The following is a 27,692-nucleotide window of genomic DNA, read 5'->3' on the forward strand; positions in this document are numbered from 1 at the left end:
TTAATCACGTAACACTTCTTTGTACACAACGTTTGATGTGTAGATTCCATCAGCATCAAACATTTTTTCCGTCTTTACTAATACCTTGGTATTGACACGTGATATTCCTCTGGAGAACGCCACATAAAGCTGGCCATGTGATAATACCGATTCTGGTAGATAAACACCTACATTTGGAATTGTTTGTCCTTGAGCTTTATTGATTGTCATAGAGAAACTAAGCTGAATTGGAAACTGCTTCCTCTTAAGTTTGAATGGGAACATCTCATCGTTAGATGGACATAGAGGAATTCTTGGTAAAAACACTCTTTTTCCAACATGTTGGCCAACAACTATCTGTACATCAATGATATTTTGTTGGAAAGCTCAACATATCAATTTGGTGCCATTACATAACCCATTTGAAGGATAGATATTTCGCAAAAGTATTACAGGGCACCTAGTTTTTAACCGAAGATAATGAGGGGGTACACTACTAACATTTAGCGAGTTCAAATATTCCATCAGATATAAGTTATTTTTGTCATCTTCCACTTCATCAAAACTATAGTAAACTTTTTGCTCGCCAAAAAATCATTCGATCAACTTATTATTAATCTCATCAACACTATCATTTTTAGTTGAAAATATCGCCCTCGAAATTATAAATTTTGAATCAGCATCGTTGGATTGCAAAGAAGAAAATATTGCATCAATCAGAGCGTCCACTGATTTAGTTTTATCAGTGTATGGAATGGACATGTTATCAGGTATAGGAATCTAGGACTCGTCCAATGTTTCCTCGTTTCCATCACCGACTCATAATAAAAAATCAGAAAACCATGGGTCATTTACCACTCTCATGTTGATATTTAATCGAAGACTTTTAAATGAAGCCCATAGAGGTGACATTCGTAAGATAGAGCCGACAATTTGTGCTCGAGTGCCACGTCTCACGACCGGTAACACTTGTCTAAAGTCACCTCCCATAACCATTATCTTTCCACTGAAAGGGAGCTTCTCATTTGTGATGTCTTGCATTGTCCGATCAACTGCTCCTACTGCCTGCCTCTCCAAAGTGTTACCTCCATTCCTACAACGTGCGTAAGCGGCACAACCCTCTCCAAAGTGTTGGTTGCAACCTTGACAAACAAGGAAAACAAATAATTAATCACCCAAAACCCTAATAATGAAAATTAACATTCGAATCATATGTTTTGATTTACCTGGTTGTATAGATGATAGAACATTCCAATCCAGAAGAAATCAAATACGAAATTAACCATTCCAACTTTCGCTATCGCGTCCATAAACCCGTATTGCATCAATTTAGGTCCTTGTATCTAAAAAAGAAAAAAAACACAAAAAATTCCTAATTCTTAAATCAAGAAAAGAATAAAATGAATCAAGAAAAGAAGAAAACGAATATAAACAACTTAATAAGTTATCTTATGTGACAACCCAAAACTTCTATCCTATGTAATTGATCCGTGTATCGGTATTAAAGCTTGAATTCATCATCTTTTACCAAATTTTGTGGTTCCATATGGGTGCTCTAGGCTTAGTATAATCTAGATATGAGTCTTGGGAAGGGTTAGAAAGTGTTTAGCATCACAAAAATCGGGTCAAACACATCAAAGAAGGTGTGTGCGGCCTCACACTCGTATGTGCAGCCACACACCCAGCTGCAAACACCCCTCATCCTCACACCCAACCCTATATATTGGTGGATACCCCCTTCATTCACTCCTTTCTTCTCTTGAATGCACCTTTTCCTCTCTCTCTCTCTACTTTCTCTCTCTAAAATCATCAACCAAGAACACTTTGAAGGCCTCATAATCGTGAACTACTCCATCATCTAGTTGGTTATAGTGGTAAACATTTGAATCTAAGCTTAAAAACTCATCATGTTCATCATGTTCTTCGTCCCTTGAAGGTGTACGACCGCACACCTTCATATGGTGGCAGCACACATTCAAAACCCCCCTTAGTGAAGAGAAAACACTTCAAAAATCAACATTTTGATTCAAATTAGGAGTGTACGGCCACACACACCCTCTGTATGGCCGTACACTATTGTGTGCGGCCTCACACACAAGCCTGACCGCATTCCCCAACCGCACACTCACTTGGATGACCATACACCCACTTTAATGCCCATATTTGTCCCTAAACATGCATAGATCACTAAGTTTGGAACATGAGACACTTAGTCTTAGTGATTCCAAGCCTTAAGAGTGATTTTCCATCATGTTTAGTCATGAAACACCCTGGGTCTAACTCACGTATGTGTTATCACATGAATAATAGGAACCAATTGCATTTAGGGCATCCGTTGACACTCGAACCCTACGTCAAACTATGAGTTCATACCCCTACACCTTTTCCGTGTTTTTCATGTTTTCAGGGGGGGATACAAGCAAGAGTACAAGGGAACTTGTACTTAAAACTTTTTTTTTCAACCAACTATGAACTTAACTGTGGACTTGGTTTTCAAAACTAAAACAAGGATACTTGTGAAACTCATTATAAATATTATATTTTATATTTCACAAGGGATTTATGACATTCATAAAACGGATTTTCCATATTATTACATGTAAATCTGTTATTCTTACGGTTGGAGACATGTCCTTGGTAACACTCCCTGGGTACGAGAGTGTAGGACTACCCCTATAATCAGAATCTCCTGGAGGGAGAACGTGACTTATGTGTATAGATCTATAAGGGGTTGACTACCCCGCACCTCGCTGCCAGCTACAGCCGGACCAACGGGTCTACGAGTGACAAAGTTATAAATTCGATATTGACCTTGTTTCGAGTCATATCTAGTCTATCGTATGGTTATAGAACTCGCAACTTAGATAACATAGATTTACTTTTAGTAATAACGAACCTAGTGAACTAAGCTCAAAGTAATAACCGTTTTGAATACTAGAGGGTATCGGTAATACCCTTACGTATTAGTTCACTACCTATTGATTAGTTTTATATATGTGTTAAAACTAACGTACTTTTCAAGGATAACCAAACTTTTAAGGAAACTTCACTTAACTAAGAAAGTATGGTAGATACTTGTACATTACGTTCCGAATCAATAACCAAACAATTACTTTTAAGGAAAATAAGGGTTTTTCCTGGGATAACTTAGTTTTCATAAACCTGATGTTTAACAAATGGATAACTAAACTTCTTTTATAAGAAAATATGGGATTTTCTTGGGTAACAACTTTTTATAAAACTAAAGGAACATCTTCTTTCACAAGAACAAACTTACTTATGAACTCACCAGCTTTACGCTGATATTTTTAAAACTGCTTGTATTCTCAGGTTCTCGTTAGACAGGTATCCCGCTTATTTTTGGAGAAGACGGAGTATTCAAAAGTCTCGTCTTTACTTTTTCTTTTAAACTGATGTATTTAATCTATGCTTTCTACACTTGAAAACAAATGCAAATAATCTTATGTAATGTAATGGTTGTGTTTACTATGCTTGCTATGTACATTGTTTGTGATACTACGCATGACGTCCTCCTCCCCAGAACGTTTCCGTCGTCGGTTTCGAGGTGTGACAGATTGGTATTAGAGCCCTTGTTTATAGTGAACTAAGTATACCGAACCTTACATGGTACATAAATATAAACACTAAGGGGCCGAAGTGCTCTGAACTAAAAGTATACTTAAAAATACAAGTATTTTTCAAAAAGTATACAAAAATATCTAAACTCCAGGATCCGTAACCATGAGTAGAACAAAACAAAAGTAATTGGGTGTTGGGCATTGCGGTTAAACCTGGGCAGTTATGTAGTTGTGTCTAGGGTCAATATAGCTTGATCAACTATATTCATTCGAGACACGGCCAACATGTGCTTGGGAGTGACTGTGGTGCACAGTAGGCCTAAAACTACCGGATATCCAAACATCAATTCATCATCGCAACAAAACATAAAATACTGTGGGAGTATTTTCTAGAGTCAAAATCGTTTAAGAAATCCTCATTTAAGTGTTGCTACTCATTCCCTTTAGTGATAATTCTCTTGATTTAGTAGTTTTCCTTTGTATTATGGCATAGTAGAACACTCTATCCGCCATAATGAGATATTTCTTGTTTCATATCTCTTGATTCAATCCAGAGGACTTACCATCATGCCTTTCCTTATCATTTTAGATCAAGATGCCTCTGAGAAATAGACCCAACTCAAAGAACAACAATCCTCCGCCACCACCTCCTCCTCAATTTGATCCTGTTATGTTTCAGGCAGCTGTCACTGCCGCAGTGGCAGCCGCCATGTCACAAATGAACCCGGTGGTTCAGGTGGGCCAGGAGGTGGTACTCAGCCTCAAAACCAGGAACGTAGTCAGGGACACCGAAAGGAGTGTTCCTACAAAGATTTTATGAACACGAAACCCAAACTGTCACACCCCCAAACCAGAACGACGGAAACGTTCGGGGGCGGAGGACGTCATATTCAGTATCATAACAGTTCATAGAAAGGAAAGTACACACCACCATATATATTAAAGTTTCCAAGATGTTTACATAATTGTATTCATTAAATGTTCAAAAGATAAATACATAAACATCATTCAAAAAAAGTAATTAACGCCAGCGCGTTAATCCCAAAAGTTGATTCCCAAACCTGCTTAGCGGTTCCCTGAGAATACAAGTTAATTCAAAGAAAAAGTGTCAACAATTAAGTTGGTGAGTTCATAAGTAGTTTAAAAAAAATTGGATGCCATTCCAAAATGGGTGTATGTTTTCCAGAAAACGCAGCATTTCAAATGTAAAGAGTTGTGATTTGTTGTGTTGAAAGTGAATGTATTAGATCCAGAAAATCTCATATTTTCCCTAATGGTTGAGATACGAGTTGTTGTGTTTTCCAAGAAAAACCCTTATTTTCTTATAAAAGTATGAAATGCATATGAATGTTCGTGTTATAAGTTGTAAATAATTGCACCAGGAAAATCCCTTATTTTCCTATTAGTTGTTTGGTTTGTATGCAGGAAAAACCCTTATTTTCCTAACATAAATGGCAGTCTCTAAGACCGAAAATCTCAAGAAACCGACGTTCTCAAAAGTTGTGTCATAGTTTTATATAATAAAACTATACGAAGATCGCATTTGTTAGATGAAGAATAGTTTTAATAGCTACTCGTTCATAAAAGCATAATACCATAATAACTGTATATCCGATGAGTTTTATAACCATACTAAACATAATATGCCTGTAACGACGTTCTTCAGGCGTCGCAGCGTTATGCAACTGTCACCCCAAAAGGCGGACTGTAGCTAACAGTCAGGGCGTGGGATCATGACTTCCCGTATAGATCTATACACATTTGACACGTTCTCCGAATGGGAGACTCTGGTTATAGACAAGACTTGCAGCATTACTTTCTAATAAAGAAAAGTAACGTTTGAAGATGTACACGTCTCATGGATTCTCAATTAAGTTTATATTAAAGTGATAGTTTTGTATGCAAAGTTTATCCTTTTTCACAATGTTTGACAAAGCAAAATCATAAGTTTTTCGAATGTATAAAACGACTTAACAATGAAAGATCATTATATACTCCGCATAAGTCTAATGCACGCAAAGTATGACAAGAGTTTTCCATAGTAGTAATGAGTTCCAAGTGATTTATTCGATAAAACAAGTGAAGTGAAACTTTATAAAATACACGATAATAACCGTATGTTTACTTGTATTCCCCCCTTAAAAGAGTATAAAAGCATTTAAAATGTATTTAAAGTGTGTTTGAAAGGGGTATGAACTCACTTGATTGATTGAAGAAAGCGTGACGAAAACCGAGCATAACTTCTACTCGAGAAAGCGGATCTCTCGAGATTCTCGGGAAATCTCGGGAGTCTCGGGAGTGTAAAACTTTCTTCCTACCTTGGATATGAAAAACGGGCCTTTGGGATGATTTCGAGGGTTGAAACGCAGAGCTTTGGCGCGAGAAAGGAAGGAAATTAGCAATTTTGGCCGGCACCCTCGCATCCTTTTTATAGGGGTCTGGGAGGTTGCGTTACGCGGGGCGTACTAGAATACGCGCTGCGTACTCATGCGTCATGCATGAGCGCATCCTCGGTCGAAACTTTGGAGCGACGTGGACGAACCGGAGCCTAGCATCCGAGTACGCTGGGCGTACGACGGTACGCTGGGCGTACGAGGGATCGGACCGGTGACTCCTTCTTCGGATAATACCGGGCTTTAATTTAATTTATATTTAAATTAATTAACAACCTTCAAAATTCATATCTTTCTCATACGAACTCCGTTTTCGACATTCTTTATATCCACGCGAAGGTGAGACTACGATCTACAACTTTCGTTTAGACTCCGTCGGCTAGTTTTGAATTTATTTTTAATATTATATTTTTAATAGGTCGGGACAGGAAAAGTCCGTTAAAGTTCCATAACTTCTTCATCTGACGTCCGTTTTCGTCAGACTTTTTACCGTTGCGCTAGAATTGTTGATCCCTTTGATTCTCATTTAGGTTGTTTTGGCCAAAAGTCTCTCGATCTCTATTTCGAGTTTTTAGCTGTCTACTGCTATATCTGTAACTTAGAAAAATCACAACTTCCTCATACGAAGTCAAATTTGGACGTTCTATTTATGTACGGTTATGGTTTGACGATATCTATGACTCTCATTTAGACACCTAAGGTCAAAAAGTGTATTGTTTAAACTTTGCGTTTTTACGTAACTTCGTATTGCCGGTTTTTGTCGGGAAATTTAGAATGGTCATAACTTCTTCGTTATAACTCGGATTTTAGTGTTCTTTATATGTATGAAAACCTTGTTACAATATCTACCACTTAGTATACTTAATTACGGTTTTATAAAATTTTAAATTTTGACCTGAATTTTGCTGTTGTTACATTATCCCCCCGTTAGAGAGAATTTCGTCCCGAAATTCGCATTTTGACTGGGACTCCAATACTTGCAGGCAGGCGTGAGTGCTTATGGTCCATTTGTTCCTCTTGTTCCTTTATGAATCTAGATCCTAATGTGCGTGTTTCAACCGACCTTCATTTCTCCGCCTACCGATCGGGATCGTGCGGTTTTTGGGTTTATTTACTTATGTTCTCCTAAATGTTAGCATATTCACTCGAAGAATTAGGGCAGCCATGTTTTGAAGTTCATGGTTGGATTCACTGCTAGTTTCTGAGCTTGGATTTGACTTATTGTAAGCGTGGTTTTTCTAAATGATCTGTTGGGGGATACTACGGGAAAGTTGTAAAGATTCCTCATATGAGTACTTCGGGGTTTTGAAAGTAGAAACCAATTGGTGTTTGTGTCGGGTTTGTCATTATAAATCGATCGAGTTTCGTTAGTCGATGGTTAAGGTGAAAGGGTCTTTTATAACACATGGAACTGGTATGGGTAGGGCTACACCAATCCACGTCGAATGTTGATGTCGGTACTTCTCATTGTAAGACGTTCGTTAGTGAAATAGTGCATTCTACGTGTGTGTTTTTAGTGCTTTTTAGTCTATCTCCATTATTACTACTATGAAAGTTTTGTTTAATGGTTGGGGTGTTTGTTCGAGTAGATTTTTTTTTTAAACTTGTGACTCACGGAACTCCTCTGCGTCCCTACTATCAAATGGAACGTACGTAACTAAGTTATCAAGGAGAAATGTACCCAGAATAACCGCGGGGTCTGCAATAGCCTCCTCTTGGCCTATTACGAATACTCGGCCTCCTCCACCAGCATTCATGATGTTTGACTCTAGGTAGTCCCTTCGGAAGTGTCCCGCTACTCCGCACTCATAACAAGCACGGTCTATTCCTATATTTGTGGCTGGAGTAGTTGGTTGGGCTAGTTCTCTACAGTGGCGGATGGTGTGTCCCTTTCTATTACACTTAACACAATGCATTTCACGGCAGGGTCCGTGATGATGAAAGTTGCATCGTTTGCATTTAGGCTGGTTGCCGTTGTACGACCTTTTGGATGTAGGAGTATGGTTACTCATGAATTAAGGGAAAAGGATAGGTACTTTTGTTCTATCTGTCTTACTTGTCCCAATCGATAGAAAGAGCATGCGTTGGGCTTTTAAGTTTATTTGCATGGCAGCACGATCACTCGTAGTCTTGGGAAGTCTCCGTCCTGGAGTTCATAGTAGAAACCATACCAGGTTCATCAATCATAGTCTCAAGTATATGAGCCGTATATAAATAGGCTTGAAACTGTGGGTCTTTGGATTGAACTCGACGTACTACACGTGTGGTACTTCGTGGCGGTTTGTTGAATTTTTCTTTGGAAAGGATGAGAAACAATAAGTGCTCTATGCACGAGTACTTTGGTATTCTAGAATGACGGCTTTGCTAGAAAGAGAATTTCGGAGGAAGAGATGTACGTATGAAGCTGTTTTTGTGAGGATCAAATTGAATCAAGTCATATGATAATGTCGGAATCATAAGGAAACTTAAAGACATTAGATTTGAACGTAAGATGTTTACAGACAAAACACAACCGTGCAACCATCAACAGAGTTACAACACTTTAGACTACTATAGGACTATTGCTGCGAATAAGGTATACTACAAAAGGTAAGTATACGCAGTACGAGCATCCCTATACCGACGGGATCCCGCAAGAGATAAGACTCTAGTTGCAATAGTTTTAAACATGTTTTAAAAAGACATACATAATACTGACAATTGGAAGTGAACGTATACTATAGTAGGTTCTTTCGTTGCTTCTTTCCATTCTGAGGTCAAACTCCTCCGGATTCGCCGTCGTCCTTCTCTGTTGGACAGTCCCTCTTGAAGTGTCCCATTACGCCGCATAGATGGCATATTCGATAGATTTCGACATTAGTGTTTGAGGTAATGTGTTGGGTCCGAATCCAACAGCAATTGGTAGTATGTCCGTTCTTGTTGCATTTAAAGCAGTGTAACGGACGACAACTACCTAGATGATGGAAGCCGCACTTATTGCATTCCGGTAGGTTTCCAGCATACTGCCTAGCTGGTGTAGGGACAATTGGGATACCAGAAGGGATGGTAGTAGGATGTACAGATGTCGTGGCTGCGAAGGTTGCCACATGTTGTCGTCTTTTGCTCCTCCCTTGGGGTGATTTTCCTTTAGCTTTAGCCCAGAGCTTTCGTTTGTTATTCTTGGGCTTGGGATTCGGGGTTTCGTGGTAATTTGTTGCCCGTTGAGGTATTTGATTGTTACTTGGATTGGAGTTATTGTTAACAATCCCGCTAACATTCGAGCTGTTAGCATTAAGGTGGGTCAGAACAGCTGATACAGCAGCCGAGACTGCAGCTTGAAAGGTAGCTGCATCAATCTGAAGAATTGGTGTTTGGTTGATGGGTTGATCGTTTTTCTTTGGCGACATGATTCTGATAAGGAAATAACAAGAAGAACTATAAGTTTTAATGATTCGAAATTCGCGCATTAGTGTTTTGTTATATCAGAAGTTTGGTTTACCCCTGGATAGGGTTTTGAGTTCGACTTATAAGGAGAGTAGATAAACTCATGAATTGGAGAGGTATGAAAAGGGTTTAATAAAGGAAATACATCATATTATAAAACATGGTGCATTACATTTTGTAGTTAGGAAAATTTGACCTATCTAATGGTCTCCGATTACGAGGTTAAGAAAAGTAAGGACTTTATCCGAGGTCTTATGCTATGACAAAATTTTGAAAGTCAGACAACTGACGCTCCATCTCGAGCATACGTTGTTCATGTCTTGCCTGGCGTGCCCGAAGTTCTATCACTTTGGTTTGAGTTGCCGTTAGCTCTCTCTGCAACGCTTCATTTCGATTTACGATTCTCCCGTGAGCTAATCCTAACTGTCGGATGCGAGCTGTGTTGACTCCAGTGTTCGCATCATTTTCCTCAGTTCGATGGATGGTCGTCCGTCCTTGTTCATAAATGTGAGAAATCCGACGAACCAATATAGGAAGGGCTCTGTCTGCTGAGCCCCCCTCGCTTAGGTTGTAGAAGCTTCAGTCTCCGTTGAATGGAAGGGGTTGATTCTGTTCGCGGCTCCACCTATTCAGGTTAGTTGTCCAAAGGGGCGTCGAGCCATGAAATTCCGTTCGAGGATTAGGATTTTGAATTGGAGCCGTTAAGGGTAGGTTATTGTTCTCTGGATCTGAGTCTGATTCTTCTTGCATTCCTTCCTCAGGATCATTCTCTATCCCTTCTCCATTACCTTGGTTGGGGTAGTAGGGGTCATTGGGGTGATGGAATCCTGCCATTGAGTCTGTACGAGAATAGGGTTAAGAATCGACTATAAGCTAAAGCACGTGGAATTTACTCTTAAGTTTAAGGGTTGAAGGCACTCGAATACTCCCTTAGTATTCTTTAACGATATGCTTTTGGTAAGTTTTAAATTTGTTGTCCATTACATGCACTCCTTGGCATACATTAGCCGGCCCTTGGACAAATATAGTTGATCAGGCTACATTCATCCCAGTTCCGATTACATGTCCCAAGGCATACCTGCACTGCACAACTTATATATAATACTTCTATATTGTTTTAATTATGACACTGACCATGTTATTAATATGAAATGAATGCATGCCTACTTTACAAAAACTAAATAAATTTAATTTTAAAAGTATGACTCTTACTCAGAGTGTTTTTGCCCAGTTGCGTTTATAGTTGTATACCAAAAATGGTTTTGATATACTTAATTCACTATAAACAATGCTCTGATACCAATCTGTCACACCCCCAAACCAGAACGGCGGAAACGTTCGGGGGCGGAGGACGTCATATTCAGTATCATAACAGTTCATAGAAAGGAAAGTACACACCACCATATATATTAAAGTTTCCAAGATGTTTACATAATTGTATTCATTACATGTTCAAATGATAAATACATAAACATCATTCAAAAGAAGTAATTAACGCCAGCGCGTTAATCCCAAAAGTTGATTCCCAAACCTGCTTAGCGGTTCCCTGAGAATACAAGTTAATTCAAAGAAAAAGTGTCAACAATTAAGTTGGTGAATTCATAAGTAGTTTAAAAAAAATTGGATGCCATTCCAAAATGGGTGTATGTTTTCCAGAAAACGCAGCATTTCAAATGTAAAGAGTTGTGATTTGTTGTGTTGAAAGTAAATGTATTAGATCCAGAAAATCTCATATTTTCCCTAATGGTTGAGATACGAGTTGTTGTGTTTTCCAAGAAAAACCCTTATTTTCTTATAAAAGTATGAAATGCATATGAATGTTCGTGTTATAAGTTGTAAATAATTGCACCAGGAAAATCCCTTATTTTCCTATTAGTTGTTTGGTTTGTATGCAGGAAAAACCCTTATTTTCCTAACATAAATGGCAGTCTCTAAGACCGAAAATCTCAAGAAACCGACGTTCTCAAAAGTTGTGTCATAGTTTTATATAATAAAACTATACGAAGATCGCATTTGTTAGATGAAGAATAGTTTTAATAGCTACTCGTTCATAAAAGCATAATACCATAATAACTGTATATCCGATGAGTTTTATAACCATACTAAACATAATATGCCTGTAACGACGTTCTTCAGGCGTCGCAGCGTTATGCAACTGTCACCCCAAAAGGCGGACTGTAGCTAACAGTCAGGGCGTGGGATCATGACTTCCCGTATAGATCTATACACATTTGACACGTTCTCCGAATGGGAGACTCTGGTTATAGACAAGACTTGCAGCATTACTTTCTAATAAAGAAAAGTAACGTTTGAAGATGTACACGTCTCATGGATTCTCAATTAAGTTTATATTAAAGTGATAGTTTTGTATGCAAAGTTTATCCTTTTTCACAATGTTTGACAAAGCAAAATCATAAGTTTTTCGAATGTATAAAACGACTTAACAATGAAAGATCATTATATACTCCGCATAAGTCTAATGCACGCAAAGTATGACAAGAGTTTTCCATAGTAGTAATGAGTTCCAAGTGATTTATTCGATAAAACAAGTGAAGTGAAACTTTATAAAATACACGATAATAACCGTATGTTTACTTGTATTCCCCCCTTAAAAGAGTATAAAAGCATTTAAAATGTATTTAAAGTGTGTTTGAAAGGGGTATGAACTCACTTGATTGATTGAAGAAAGCGTGACGAAAACCGAGCATAACTTCTACTCGAGAAAGCGGATCTCTCGAGATTCTCGGGAAATCTCGGGAGTCTCGGGAGTGTAAAACTTTCTTCCTACCTTGGATATGAAAAACGGGCCTTTGGGATGATTTTGAGGGTTGAAACGCAGAGCTTTGGCGCGAGAAAGGAAGGAAATTAGCAATTTTGGCCGGCACCCTCGCATCCTTTTTATAGGGGTCTGGGAGGTTGCGTTACGCGGGGCGTACTAGAGTACGCGCTGCGTACTCATGCGTCATGCATGAGCGCATCCTCGGTCGAAACTTTGGAGCGACGTGGACGAACCGGAGCCTAGCATCCGAGTACGCTGGGCGTACGACGGTACGCTGGGCGTACGAGGGATCGGACCGGTGACTCCTTCTTCGGATAATACCGGGCTTTAATTTAATTTATATTTAAATTAATTAACAAACTTCAAAATTCATATCTTTCTCATACGAACTCCGTTTTCGACGTTCTTTATATCCACGCGAAGGTGAGACTACGATCTACAACTTTCGTTTAGACTCCGTCGGCTAGTTTTGAATTTATTTTTAATATTATATTTTTAATAGGTCGGGACAGGAAAAGTCCGTTAAAGTTCCATAACTTCTTCATCTGACGTCCGTTTTCGTCAGACTTTTTACCGTTGCGCTAGAATTGTTGATCCCTTTGATTCTCATTTAGGTTGTTTTGGCTAAAAGTCTCTCGATCTCTATTTCGAGTTTTTAGCTGTCTACTGCTATATCTGTAACTTAGAAAAAATACAACTTCCTCATACGAAGTCAGATTTGGACGTTCTTTTTATGTACGGTTATGGTTTGACGATATCTATGACTCTCATTTAGACACCTAAGGTCAAAAAGTGTTTTGTTTAAACTTTGCGTTTTTACGTAACTTCGTATTGCCGGTTTTTGTCGGGAAACTTAGAATGGTCATAACTTCTTCATTATAACTCGGATTTTAGTGTTCTTTATATGTATGAAAACCTTGTTACAATATCTACCACTTAGTATACTTAATTACGGTTTTATAAAATTTTAAATTTTGACCTGAATTTTGCTGTTGTTACACACACCTTTCGATGGCACTGGAGGTGTTATTGCTCTGACTCGATGGTTCGAGAAAATCGAATCTATTTTCGAAATCTGTGTATGTTCTGAAATTGACAAGGTGAAGTTCGCCGCCTGCACCTTCACCGACAAAGCCTTGACTTGGTGGAATGGCCTGAGTCAAATCCCTCACCCTACCAGTAGCCAATGCTATGGGTTGGGAGAGAATGAAGGAGCTTCTGCTTGCTGAGTACTGCCCACGGGGCGAGATGAAGAAATTAGAACACGAACTCTGGAACCTAAATATGAAGGGTTCTGATATTGCTGCTTACACTTCTAGGTTTAAAGACCTAGCGCTTCTCTGTCCGGGAATGGTCACCCCGGAAAGCAAAAAGGTTGAAAGATTTATCTGGGGGCTGACCCAGCCAACCAAGGGAAATGTTTTGGCTGCTATACCAGATACTTTCGACAGCACAAAATGTCTGGCACAAACTTTGATTGATCATGGAGACAATCCAGATGAAGTGGCCACCACTCTTGAACCGGCAAGAAGGAGTGGCGAGAAAAGAAAATCTTGGAGACAGAAGAAGAGTCAGTCTTCGCAGGAGCCCTCAAAGAGGCAGCAAACTGTACCAGTCCACGCTGCTACTATCCCTGTTACTACTCCAACCACTCAAGCACCTGCCAGTAAATATGATGGTACCCTCCCTAGGTGTGATAAGTGCAACTACCATCATCTCACTTCCGTCCCATGCCGTGAGATGATCTGCAGCAACTGTGGCAAAAAAGGGCCACACTGTTCGAAACTGCAAAACACCAGCCCAACTAACCAATAAAGCCTATGGAGCAGGTGTCGGTCAAGCCTGTTACAGTTGTGGTGAGGTCGGGCATTTCAAGCGAAACTGCCCCAAGGCAACGACAACCAACAACACCGGGAGAGTTCTAACGATGGGGCAAGAGGAGGCAGTCGCCGATCCTACTGTTGTCACAGGTACGTTCCTTCTCGACAACTCCTATGCATGCATCCTTTTCAATTCTAGTGCTGAAAGAAGTTTTGTTAGCCATTCGTTCAAACATCTCCTTAAACATAATCCTCAACCACTAATCAAAACATTTACCGTCGAGATGGCTAACGGTGAGAAAGAAAATGCTAACGATATATTCATAGGTTGCACCCTTACCCTGAATGAACATACTTTTCCCATTGACCTTATGCCAATATCTATAAAAAGCTTCGATGTTATCATTGGCATGGATTGGTTGAGCCCCAACCGTGCTGATATCCTTTGTTATGAAAAAGCTATCCGTCTCAATCTCCCTTCTGGTAAAACCGTCATGCTCTATGGTGATTAAATTAGTTCAATCTTTGGATCATTTCCCGCATCAAAACTCAAAAGCTTTTGCGAAAGGAGTGCCATGCATTCCTAGCCCATGTGATAAATGAGAAACAGGAAGTTAAAGACCTCGAGAGCATCCCCATAGTCTGCAACTTTCCTGATGTCTTTCCCAAAGATCTCCCGAGAATTCCTCCCGCACATCAAGTTGAGTTTCGCATTGACCTAATTCTTGGAGCTACCCCCGTAGCCAAGTCCCCATATCGCTTAGCGCCAGCAAAAATGCAGGAGTTATCCAGTAAACTTAATGAGCTGCTCAGTAAAGGGTTCATCAGACGAGTTCCTCACCCTGGGGAGCCCGATATTATTCGTGAAAAAGAAAGATGGATCCTTTCAGATGTGTATAGACTACCGCGAATTGAACAAGCTAACTGTCAAAAACCGCTATTACCTGCCTCGAATAGACGACCATTTCGATCAACTTCAGGGAGCCAGTTACTTCTCAAAGATAGACCTTAGATCAGGGTACCATCAACTACGAGTTCATGAGAGTGATGTTTCAAAGATAACATTCAGGACTCGATATGGTCACTACGAGTTCGTAGTGACGCCCTTTGGTCTAACTAACGCACCAGCGATGTTCATAGACCTGATGAACCAAGTGTGTCGCCCCTTTTTGGACAAGTTCGTTATCGTTTTCATTGATGACATACTTGTCTATTCCAGAAGCGAAGAAGATCACAAACAACACTTGAGTATAGTGCTGGAAATGCTTAGATCAGAGAAACTGTTCGTGAAATTTTCCAAGTCCGAATTCTGGATTCGGAAGGTAACTTTCATTGGCCACGTGGTAAGCGAGGAAAGTATACACATGGACCCTTCCAAAATCAAAGCGATAGAAAATTGGTCGGAACCGAAGACACCCACAGAAACCCGACAATTCTTGGGTCTCGCCGGCTATTACCGTAGATTCATCCAGATTTTTTTCTAGAATCGCCAAACCCCTAACCACTCTGACACAGAAAAGTGTACCCTTTTGTTGGAGTGAAAAGCAAGACACTGCGTTCCAAACATTGAAGCGAGCCTTGTGCAGCGCACCTATCCTGTCCCTTCCCAAAGGGACGGAGGATTTCGTTGTCTATTGTGATGCGTCCAATCAGATCTTAGGCTGTGTCGTTATGCAACGAGGAAAAGTTATTACTTATGCCTCAAGACAGCTGAAAGCACACGAAGTCAACTATATAACTGATGACCTGGAATTAGGAGCAGTGGTCTTCGCACTGAAAATTTGGAGACATTATCTTTACGGAACCAAGTGCACAGTTTTCACTGACCATAAAAGTCTGCAACATATCTTCGATCATAAAGAATTAAACATTAGACAACGGAGATGGGTAGAGTTACTCAGTGATTATGAATTCGAAATCCGCTACCATCCCGGCAAGGCCAATGTGCTAGCAGATGCCCTTAGCCGAAAGGAGAGTTCAAGTCACAAAGTGAAGTAATTGACAATGACCATCCATTCCCACTTATCCATACGGATTCGAGAAGCCCAGTTAGAAGCCCTAAAACCAAAGAACGTATAGAACGAAGCCTTGAGGGGAATGGATAAGAAACTTGAGATCAGAGGTGATGGAGTCTATTGTTTCATGGATCGAATCTGGACCCCAAAGTTCGGAGGTTTCATGGGAGTTGTTATGAATGAAGCTCACAAGACCAGATACTCTGTTCACCCAGGTTCGGACAAGATGTACCTGGATCTCAAGAAGTTATACTGGTGGCCGAACATGAAAGCCGAAATCGCTACCTTCGTGGGCAAGTGTCTGACTTGCGCCAAGGTAAAGGTCGAGTACCAGAAACCCTTGGGTGTGCTCTAATAGCCCGAGATACCTGAATGGAAATGGGAGATGATTACCATGGATTTCATCACCAAGTTACCCAAAGCTCCGAGTGGGTACGATACCATTTGGGTAATTGTCGATCGTTTGACAAAATCCGCTCACTTCCTTCCGATTAAAGAATCATTCAAGATGGAAAGACTCACGCAAATCTACATTCAAGAGATAGTCCGACTACATGGGGTACTTGTGTCCATTATCTCTGATCGAGATAGCAGGTTTACCTCGAGATTTTGGCAGTCCCTACAGAAAGCTCTTGGAACTAAACTAGACATGAGCTCGGCTTATCATCCTCAGACTTATGGGCAAAGTGAGAGAACTATCCAAACCCTGGAAGACATGCTGAGAGCATGTGTCATCGATTTCGGAAAGTCGTGGGACACCCATTTACCTTTGATCGAGTTCTCATATAACAACAGTTACCACAACCAGTATCAAGGTTGCCCTGTTCGACGCCCTCTACGTCGAAAGTGAAAATCCCCTCTGTGTTGGGCCAAGGTAGGGGACACGCAGCTAGCCAAGAGTCGACTCCCCAACAATGCTCTCACTGGTCCTGAAATCATCCGTGAAACCACCGAAAAGAGCATTCAAATCCGAGAACGATTAAAAGCCTCCCGAGATAGACAAAAGAGCTACGCCGATAAACGACGAAAACCTTTGGAATTCCAGGTTAGAGATCGTGTCCTGTTGAAGGTCTCGCCTTGGAAAGGCATGATACATTTTGGAAAGCGTGGAAAACTTAACCCGCGGTACATAGGACCCTTCGAGATTCTCACCAGGATCGGTCCCGTAGCCTATAAACTCCGATTACCCCAAGAGCTTAGCAACATCCATCTGGTATTCCACGTCTCTAATCTTAAGAAGTGCCTGTCCAATGAAACCCTCGTGATCCCTCTTGATGAGATCGTAATCAATGAAAACTTGAACTTCCTGGAAGAACCAATCGAAATCATGGATCGGGAGGTCAAGCGTACGAAACAAAGCCGCATCCCAATAGTGAAAGTCTGATGGAATGCCAAGCGAGATCCGGAATTTACTTGGGAGCGTGAAGACTCAATGAGAAAGAAGTACCCCCACCTTTTCTAAGATCCATAATTGTATTTGTATTCTTGAATTTCGGGAAGAAATTCCCTTTAACGGGGGGATAATGTGACAACCCAAAACTTCTATCCTATGTAATTGATCCGTGTATTGGTATTAAAGCTTGAATTCATCATCTTTTACCGAATTTTGTGGTTCCATATGGGTGATATAGGCTTATTATAATCTAGATATGAGTCTTGGGAAGGGTTAGAAAGTGTTTAGCATCACAAAATCGGGTCAAACACATCAAAGAAGGTGTGTACGGCCACACACCCGTGTGTGCAGCCACACACCCAGCCGCAAACACCCCTCAGCCTCACACCCAACCCTATATATTGGTGGATACCCCTTCATTCATTCCTTTCTTCTCTTGAATGCACCTTTTCCTCGCTCTACTTTCTCTCTCTAAAATCATCAACCAAGAACACTTTGAAGGCCTCATAATCGTGAACTACTCCATCATCTAGTTGGTTATAGTGGTAAACAATTGAATCTAAGCTTAAAAACTCTCATGTTCATCATGTTCTTTTTCCCTTGAAGGTGTACGGCCGCACACCTTCATATGGTGGCGGCACACATTCAAAACTCCCCTTAGTGAAGAGAAAACACTTCAAAAATCAACATTTGGACTTAAATAAGGAGTGTACGGCCGCACACTCTTGTGTGCAGCCTCACACACAAGCCTGTATGAATTCCCCAACCGCACACTCACTTGGATGACCATACACCCACTCTAATGCCCATCTTTGTCCCTAAACTTGCATAGATTACTAAGTTTGGAACATGAGACACTTATTCTTAGTGATTCCAAGCCTTAAGAGTGATTTCCCATCATGTTTAGTCATCAAAAACCCTAGTTCTAACTCGTGTATGTGTTATCACATGAATAATAGGGACCACTTGCATTCAGGGCATCCGTTGACACTCGAACCCTATGTCAAACTGTGAGTTAATACCCCTGCACCTTTTCCGTGTTTTTCATGTTTTCAGGGGGGAATACAAGCAAGAGTACAAGGGAACTTGTACTCAAAACTTTTTATTTTGTATGAAATATTTACATGTTTTGTATGCCTTTTACACTGATAACCGTTTTACCAACCAACTTTGAACTTAGCAGTGGACTTGGTTTTCAAAACTAAAACAAGGATACTTGTGAAACTCATTATAAAATATTATATATTATATTTCACAAGGGATTTATGACATTCCTAAAATGGATTTTCCATATTATTACTTGTAAATCTGTTATTCTTACGATTGGAGACATGTCCTTGGTAACACTCCCCGGGTACGAGAGTGTAGGACTACTGTCACACCCCGCTAAAGCAGAAACACGAGGCGTGGCAGTATAAAGGGTTTCATAGAAAAAGTTAAAAGACAACACCAACCATAGTATTAAAAAATAATTACAATTTTACAATGGGTTTGAACAACTTCTAAAAGAATTTACAATGTAAATTGAAATACAACACATGCGAATGCTCCTAAAGTGAAGTGTCCCTAAGTGCCACTTACTCGATGATTCTTGAAAAAGCATGTAAAACGAGCGTCAACTATAAAAATAGTTGGTGAGTACTCACAGATAAATAAAATAATATTGGTTCCATGAATTGAAATCAAAGTTTTGATAAAAGTTTCCAATAATAAAAGTATATTGTTAAAATAAGTAAATAAGTTTGTAAAAACAAAGTTCTTTGTCATCATGAGATATAAAGTATTTTGCCCAAATAAGATGCAACATTCATATTCTCATGGAAGATAAACTTCGTTACTCAAACGAGTAAACAAGTTTCATTGCTAAAATGGGCAATCAATTTCGTTGCTACAAGGAGCAAACAATTTTATTGCTAAAAGAAGTATATAAGTTTTCAGTAATAAAAGTTTGTTGCTATAATGAGAAACAAAGTTCGTTGCTATAATAAGCATAAAAGTTTCGTTGCTAAAATAAGTATACAAGTTTCATTGCCAAAATAAGTATACAAGTGTTGTTGCTAACATGAGAGTACAAGTTTCATGTGTGCATAAAGATTCGTATGTGCCTCAAGTTTCCATTCATGAGTTCACAACCCAAGCCTAATGACCAAATCGTGCCCTATTGACTACTATGTGTATCGCAAACATAGTGTATAAAATGGTAAAATGCACTCAAGCGAATCGTGAGAGTGAGGAGTTGTCTACCTCCTGATAGCGTTATCCATAATAACCATAGGCTCAAAAGAGTTAATGAGTTGTGTCTAGAGATTCCAGGGACTTAACCGCAATACAGTCCTCATGAATTAAAGTAACATACACATACATACGAAATATAGCAACCAAGTTTCATACAAGTCAAAATAAATACAATAAACATAAAAATAGCTTAGGACATGCTTTTCCACCCCAAAACATTTAAAACCCGAAAATAGGGGAGTGCGTGAATACTTACAATGCATTGAGATGACGCAAATGGTGCCTTGATCTACGCTCACTCGTACCACTATCGATTCCTACAATAATGGTATTCACTAGTGAGTCTCTAATCGAAATGTAACACTAGTATACTTACTACTAGGATATGATTATGCCAATAGTGTGTCAAAATTTAATATTGATAAGTTATAAACATTTTTCTATGAAAATTTAATTTCAATGAATCAATTGTTATATAACAATTTAATTGGAAAATTCACATTATTGAAATGCTAATATTTAACATTTTAAGACGTGTTCCTAGGGCTGTAAACGAACCAAACGAACACGAACACGAACAAGGTCTTGTTCATGTTCGTTCATTTAAGTTAGCCGAACAACAAACGAACACGACCGGATAAATGAACGAGATTTTCTTGTTCATGTTTGTTCGTTTAACAAATTACTTTGTTCATGTTCGTTCATTTATGTTCATGAACATGCTAAACGAACATAAACGAACAAACATAAACGAATAAAGATAAAAAAACACAATTGAACATACATGAACATAAACAAACATATAATATAGCAATATAATAAAAAATAATTGAATATAGATTAATATAAATAAACTTAAACGAACGTAAGCAAACATCATAAACAAACGTTCACAAACATAAATGAACGAACGAGACTATTGTTCATGTTCATTCATTTAACTAAACAAACGATAATTTTTATTCATGTTCGTTCATTTATTAAATAAACGAACATAAACGAACTTCCCGCCGAACAGTTCACGAACGGTTCGCCGAACGTTCAGTTCGTTTACAACCCTACGTGTTCCAATGTTTTAATATTGAAAAAATAAATCAAGTTAGTTCTAAAATTTCCCAAACTTTGCATTTCAGTTTTAATTGAAGTCAAAGACCTCAAGATAAATTTTCTTGAACTTTTGATTTGTCTAACTATTTTTCACCATTTTAGTTTCTTGAATAACCGTAAAATCATGAAAAATACTAAACAGTTAATAAAAATTACCAAACTTCAGATTTTGGTTCTAAATGTATTAAAAGACTTCTAGATAAATTTTCATGGATTATTGATATGCATAGCCATTTTTCATATATTTAATTCTCTAAATATATAAAAATTCATGAAAAATAGAAATCAGTTAAGAAAATGCCCCAAACTTTTTATAGTTATGTCATTGCACATACTTAAGCTGGGAAAAATATACAAGTCGGTTTCTAAACTGTTTAACCCAAATTTTATGATTTTTATGCATTTATTCTAATAAAAATGGGGATAAATAGAAAACAGTTTCCAAAATTGCCCAAAATTTTCGTAACACTTTTATTATACATGTAGAAGTTGTGAAAAATATAAAAGGTATTTTTCAATTAGTCTTTCTATTTTTCTTTGTTTTATCCTCTTAAATAATCATTAATTGGAGAATAATTATTAAATAGTTAAAGTAAATTACTAAATTTTTTTGTAAAGTTCATTTACTGTGTAAATAATCTGGGAAAAATACCAAATGTGGCTTTTATATACTGAAATCCGATTTTGTGTATTTAAGTGTATTTAATATTAGAAAATAGGAGAAAATATTATACAGAAGAGAAAAATCATCAAAACTTTTATGTAGTCTCCTAATGTATTACAATGTGTTCTGGTAAATTTTCATAATTTTTGGATGAGCAGAACTATTTTTTCTGTTTTTAGGCCATTATAAATACAAAAATCGGGGAAAAATAGGAATGCACTATGAAAATTTCTGAAAATATTTTTATAAGTCTTTAACATACGGATGAAGCTGTGAAAATTTCTAGGCAGCCCTTTAACCTTCTCTAAAGTGGTTTTATGATTTATTGGATCCAAACAAAAAGAAAATTCAAAACCATGTTAAACAGTAACGAAAATCGTTGAAATTTAATGTGATGTCATTATTTAGCATAGGGGTCATCCATGAATTTACCTAGGATTTATATACTTCAGAAAGTATTTTATATGATTTATTGCCCTATTTTGTTGCAATAATTATAATAATTCGAGAAAAATGAATTATTTTCTGGAAATTTACAGAGCATCTTATTTTGTTGATGGGAATCTAGGAATGGTGGTTTAAATACCATTCATGAGTTTGAAATGTTCAAAAATTCGTTTTTGAAAGAAAACTTAGAGTGCATGTGTTGATTTTCCACCAAAACTTGTAGAAAAGTGTATTTTAATGATCTTGACTTAGGTTTAGGTCCTTGGATTTTACCATTAACAACATGCATGTTGTTTTTGGGTGAAATCCTACCACCATCATCATCAAAACCGTGAGTTTGTGTGTGTATGTTTATGTGTTCATGATCTTTCATTAGAATGGTGTAGAAGAACAAAGAAATGCAAGAAAATCCATGAAAACTTTGAAGGAAAATTAAAGGAAATCGTGTTCTACCTTAATGAACACCACTAGGTGATGAAGATTTTGAGTATCTTGAGTTTTCTTGGACATGTTGGCTGTAAAATTCCATGGTTCATAGTGGGAGGAAGAGAGAAAATGTGTGTGAGAGTGTGAGAGAGAAATAAGAGAGAATGAGGGAAGATGGAGTGTGAGAGAGAAGAAGAATGATTTTGTGTTGGGAAGAGGAGAGATATGGGGAGGGAAATCCGAATTTTCAATGAGGAGAGAGACTCCCCACCTCTTCCATTTATTTTATATAATTTTCCCTTAATTTTTATAAATTTTCCCATTTTTTATAAAGTATGCATTAAGCCATGATTTGTTTAATTAAATTATTGATTTAATTTGTTAATTAGGAATAAATGTTGATAGTTTGAATTTTATTTTCCTTGAATTCATTTCCATAATTTTAATTATTATAAGAACATATTATAAGGTTCATAACTATTTTTATAGACTTTTTAAGGTTAAATTTTATAAATTTTGGTTTGAGGGCATTTAAGGGTTTTTGAGAGTTTGTAAATCTTTGGATATCAAAATAAATAGAATATTTCAGACTTTAAATTATCTTATGGTATTATAACTCTTATATAGTTATAAATAATGTTTGTAATTTATTTTTATAGATTTTTTGGCATTCTATGTAGTCATTCCGAGATCCAACGAAATTGAGGAATCAAGCATACTAGCCCTAGTCTTCAACTTTGACTTAAGTTTCTATGATACTTTGACCTAATTTCTACTACTAGGTCAAGTGCATGATGTGTGTATATGATTCATGAAAAGGTGTTCGAGTCAAGGAATGACCCGAATGTGGATAGTCACTCCAGTTAAGTAGATGTAGAATTCACATATCAATGTGAAATCTAAGTACACTATCCATTGTTTCTAATTGTTTCCAAGTTTCTAGTAGGTTAGAACTTAGCTTCTAGTTACTAAGTCTAGTATGTGTTGTGCCTATATGTGAAACTAAGTTTAGTAAAAGCTAGAACCGACTCGAATTTTGACGGTTGTCACAACTACCCCTGTAACCAGAATCTCCTGGAGGGAGAACGTGACTTCTGTGTATAGATCTATACGGGGTTGACTACCCCGCACCTCGCTGCTAGCTACAGCCAGACCAACGGGTCTACGGGTGACAAAGTCATAAATTCGATACTGACCTTGTTTCGAGTCATATCTAGTCTATCGTATGGTTATAGAACTCACAACTTAGATAACATAGATTTACTTTTAGTAATAACGAACCTAGTGAACTAACCTCAAAGTAATAACCGTTTTGAATACTAGAGGGTATCGGTAATACCTGTAGCTATTAGTTCACTACCTACTGATTAGTTTTATATATGTGTTAAAACTAATGTACTTTTCAAGGATAACCAAACTTTCAAGGAAACTTTACTTAACTAAGCAAGTATGGTAGATACTTGTACATTACGTTCCAAATCGATAACCAAACAATAACTTTTAAGGAAAATAAGGGATTTTCCTGGGATAACTTACTTTTCATAAACCTGATGTTTAACAAATGGATAACTAAACTTCTTTTATAAGAAAATATGGGATTTTCTTGGGTAACAACTTTTCATAAAACTAAAGGAACATCTTCTTTCACAAGAACAAACTTACTTATGAACTCACCAGCTTTATGCTGATATTTTTAAAACTGCTTGTATTCTCAGGTTCTCGTTAGACAAGTATCCCGCTTATTTTTGGAGAAGACGGAGTATTCAGAAGTCTCGTCTTTACTTTTTCTTTTAAACTGATGTATTTAATCTATGCTTTCTACACTTGAAAACAAATGTAAATAATCTTATGTAATGTAATGGTTGTGTTTACTATGCTTGTTATGTACATTGGTTGTGATACTACGCATGACGTCCTCCACCCGAACGTTTCCGCCGTCGGTTTCGGGGTGTGACATCTTACAAGTATTGCTGGCGGGAGGCAAAATAAAAGTGCGATTATCAAAATGTAAGCATACACATTCGTGCTATCCATACCTGTCTGTCAAATAAAAACCAAACGGATTTATAATTGGTTAATATTCGAGATAATTCGCTGATTATAATTAACAAAATATCGATGTTACCATGGCTTTCTTTGAATATATGCTTCTTTAAGTGAAAGAAATGTTAGAAATCATGGCGCTTGTGAATCCAAGCCAGTTGAATGAAAGTTCGGTTAATGAGGCCATTGATACACCTAAGACATTTATGTCATTAAATCATTAAAATTTATACTTCTTTTCGTTAAAGTTAATTAAACAAACATATACCTAGAACAACAGGGGCCAACGACAGCCATAGTGAAAAGGGAATCTGGTGCCCTAAAACAAACTGAGAAGCTGCAGCACTGAAGAATGGCTCCAAATCTGTTCACAGTCATACTAGTGAATCCCTATCCAACGAAATTTCCGACCCTAAATCCCTACCTTCATCATGGCTTCCGTCTAAAAAATACGAAATTTCAAAGATAATCTCATTTTCGTTCCTTCTCAAGAACAGACTTGGAAAATGAGAAGAAATTACTGAAAGAATCTAGCACTAATCACTACTACAGAGTATAGAAATGATACAACACAAATTTTGGTAAATGGTAATGATACCTAATAGATCTTTCCAGTGGTTATGTTGTTATCTCTAGTAAGCCTCACGTCTAAGAAGCGTTCATAATTACCCAAATCTAGGTCGACCTATCAAAACATCAACATAAAATTCAGGTAATAGAATATGCTATACCAGCAGGAGCTGAGGAGAACAATCTAAATCACAAGCTCTAAGATAGAGAGATGAAGGTTGAAGAGAAGTCCTCAGTCGCAGCTAGAAGAGTTAGGGCTTTTTCTTGTTTATGGTGTGCGATGTCTGGTGGCGATGGAGGGGACACTATAGCGCTAGGGCTTGCAGTTAATAGTGTCCGCTGGTGGCAGCGAGATAGAGTTAGGGTTTCTAGGTAGAAGCGGGGCTGCAGACGACAACTGAAGGTACCGACAACGTCGGCAGGGTAGCAATAGCGACCACTATAGGAGGGTGGTGGTAAGGGAAGCCAATCGGAGATTGAAGAAAGTGAGGAGGTAGACGTAATAGATTTGGAAGAAGCTTTCGGAGGAAACGATGGCTGATGGTGTCTAGAGGGTATTACGGTTTTCCACGAGAAGCTACGACCGTACATTGCAATGATACGTGTGTGTATACGTATACATTGTAAGCTTAATAGATTGTACATGGTGTTATAAAATGTATACCTCTTAATTTTCAAGACATGGGCAATATGTTTAATAATATAGTTATATATATATATATATATATATATATATATATATATATATATATATATATATATATATCAAGGTTGTAGAAATCGCTCGACGTTAGCTCGACGGTGGACTGGGTCAAGGGATTAATCGGCTCGGCGGGGATTAATCGGGGATCATTCATTATTAAAAAATATATTAAAAATTAATAAATATAACATTAATCCTAAGAATATATTAAATATAACAATAATCCTTGAATCAATTTTCTCTAAATATCTTAAGAGTAATTGTTATTAGTTATGTGCATTGTGTTAAACCCGTGCAGATTAAGAAATCATCAATGTAGGTCATTAGACAACCTTAAAGAACATCAGAATAATGCTTGGTATAGCTAAAACTTATTGGCTGGTATCTTTCAGTTATCTTTCTTCCACCAAAAGAAGTTATGTGTGTAGAATGAGCAGCAACAACAATTCCATTGTTATTTCACAGACACATTTAGGGGGTGTTTGGATAAATAGTTTTTAACTTATTAGCTTATTGCTTATTTGCTTATTGCGGTGAGAATAAACATTTTTTTTTAAATGTGTTTGGATTAGCTTATTGTGGTGGGAATAAGCAGTAAGCAATAAGCATTTTAAGTGTTTGGCAAACAAAACTACTTATATGAGTAAAATGACCAATAAGCAATAAGCATTCCTCCTTTTGCTTATTAAAATCAGCTTATTTGGCTTATTCCTACCGCAATAAGCTGATTTTTAAAGACTCCTATCCAAACACTTAAATTTGCTTATTGCAGTGGGATTAAGCAATAAGCAATAAGCAACCTATTTTTTCCATATCCAAACACCCCCTTAATTGAGCACATGGTGTGCATCGTCGCATCGAACATTGTATCGATTCAATAATTGTGATGTTACTTCTTAAACCAAAAATCAATCCACTGGAATCATGTCTTGTTGTCATTTGGACAGATTGATTTGAGATTATTAGGTTCCACTGTATTGGAATTGACATCGATAGATTCCAATTTCTCCTAACTCGGATTAGGAGGAGCATTGTATACTAAGCATTTACGATAATAAGCATTTTGGTTATCATATACAGAGGAGATTGGATTTTTATTTGGTCAACAATCACTAGAGGGTGGAACACCAAATCTGCTGAAATAAACCTCTGACCTAAAAACGGCATAACCATGTTGTAACTGTGATAACCTTCAATCAATTACTAAAATCAGAAAAAGGAGAGAGCAGAAAACTTGTGTGAAAGCGGTCATGTAAAGGATTCAGACCAAAGTTGTTGCATCGTCCGTCAAAGAAGACGAGTCCACAACTTGGAGAAGAAAGCAGACCACGATTTCACGTTTCGAGTGATTTTAATTCATAAGAAAGCATTCGGATTCCCATGCTTCACCGTTGGCATCCCACATCAATGGAGTTGTGAACAAAAAATGAAGGTTACAAGTTTGGCATCCCACATCGCTGGTGGGACAAAAAAAATGAAGGCACACATATCTAATAAAAGGAGACTTAGGTTCCTTAAAAAAATCAAACCCAACTACTCGGTGGGCTAACTGGTTCTTTTGAGCCCATGGTTAGTTGGATCGATTTGGCACAATTGGGAGTCCAAGTTGGACTGAGTTGGACCGGTTCTGACCGATATTGATCAAGGCTAATTATTTTACCCTCTAACCCTTATTCGTAGGCGGATGGAGCCCGCCAAGCGCCTAGGCGCCGATTAATCGGCCACCTAGGCTGACTTTTACAACCATGATATATATATATATATATATATATATATATATATATATATATATATATATATAGAGAGAGAGAGAGAGAGAGAGAGAGAGGGAGTTAGGTTCAAATGTTTTCAACAAATATTGTGTGCCTAAATGCACCAATGAGAATTCAAGAAATAATAAATAATTAAATAAATCAATAAAGGGTATTTTGGATCTTTTGTACTTTTAATTAAGGAAATCATTTAATTGAAATCCTACAATTATGGAAATAAAGTAAATATATTTGACCTAATCCTTCACCTTCGTTTCCTGCCTGGAACATCACCACTACAGAGAAGAAATTCAGCGACTTCCCACCGCCGATTGCAGCCCTTCCTTGCGATCGATTAAGAGTCAT

The 27,692-nt window shown here is 37.8% G+C and overlaps 1 pseudogene; it reads right to left on the reverse strand.

The window, feature by feature from the left end:
- On the reverse strand, nucleotides 1-27,692 carry LOC145063190 (triose phosphate/phosphate translocator, chloroplastic-like; annotated as a pseudogene).

This window comes from Lactuca serriola, chromosome 1 (genome assembly GCF_051521515.1).
Source record: "Lactuca serriola cultivar US96UC23 chromosome 1, Lser_US96UC23_V15, whole genome shotgun sequence".
Classification (NCBI taxonomy): domain Eukaryota; kingdom Viridiplantae; phylum Streptophyta; class Magnoliopsida; order Asterales; family Asteraceae; genus Lactuca; species Lactuca serriola.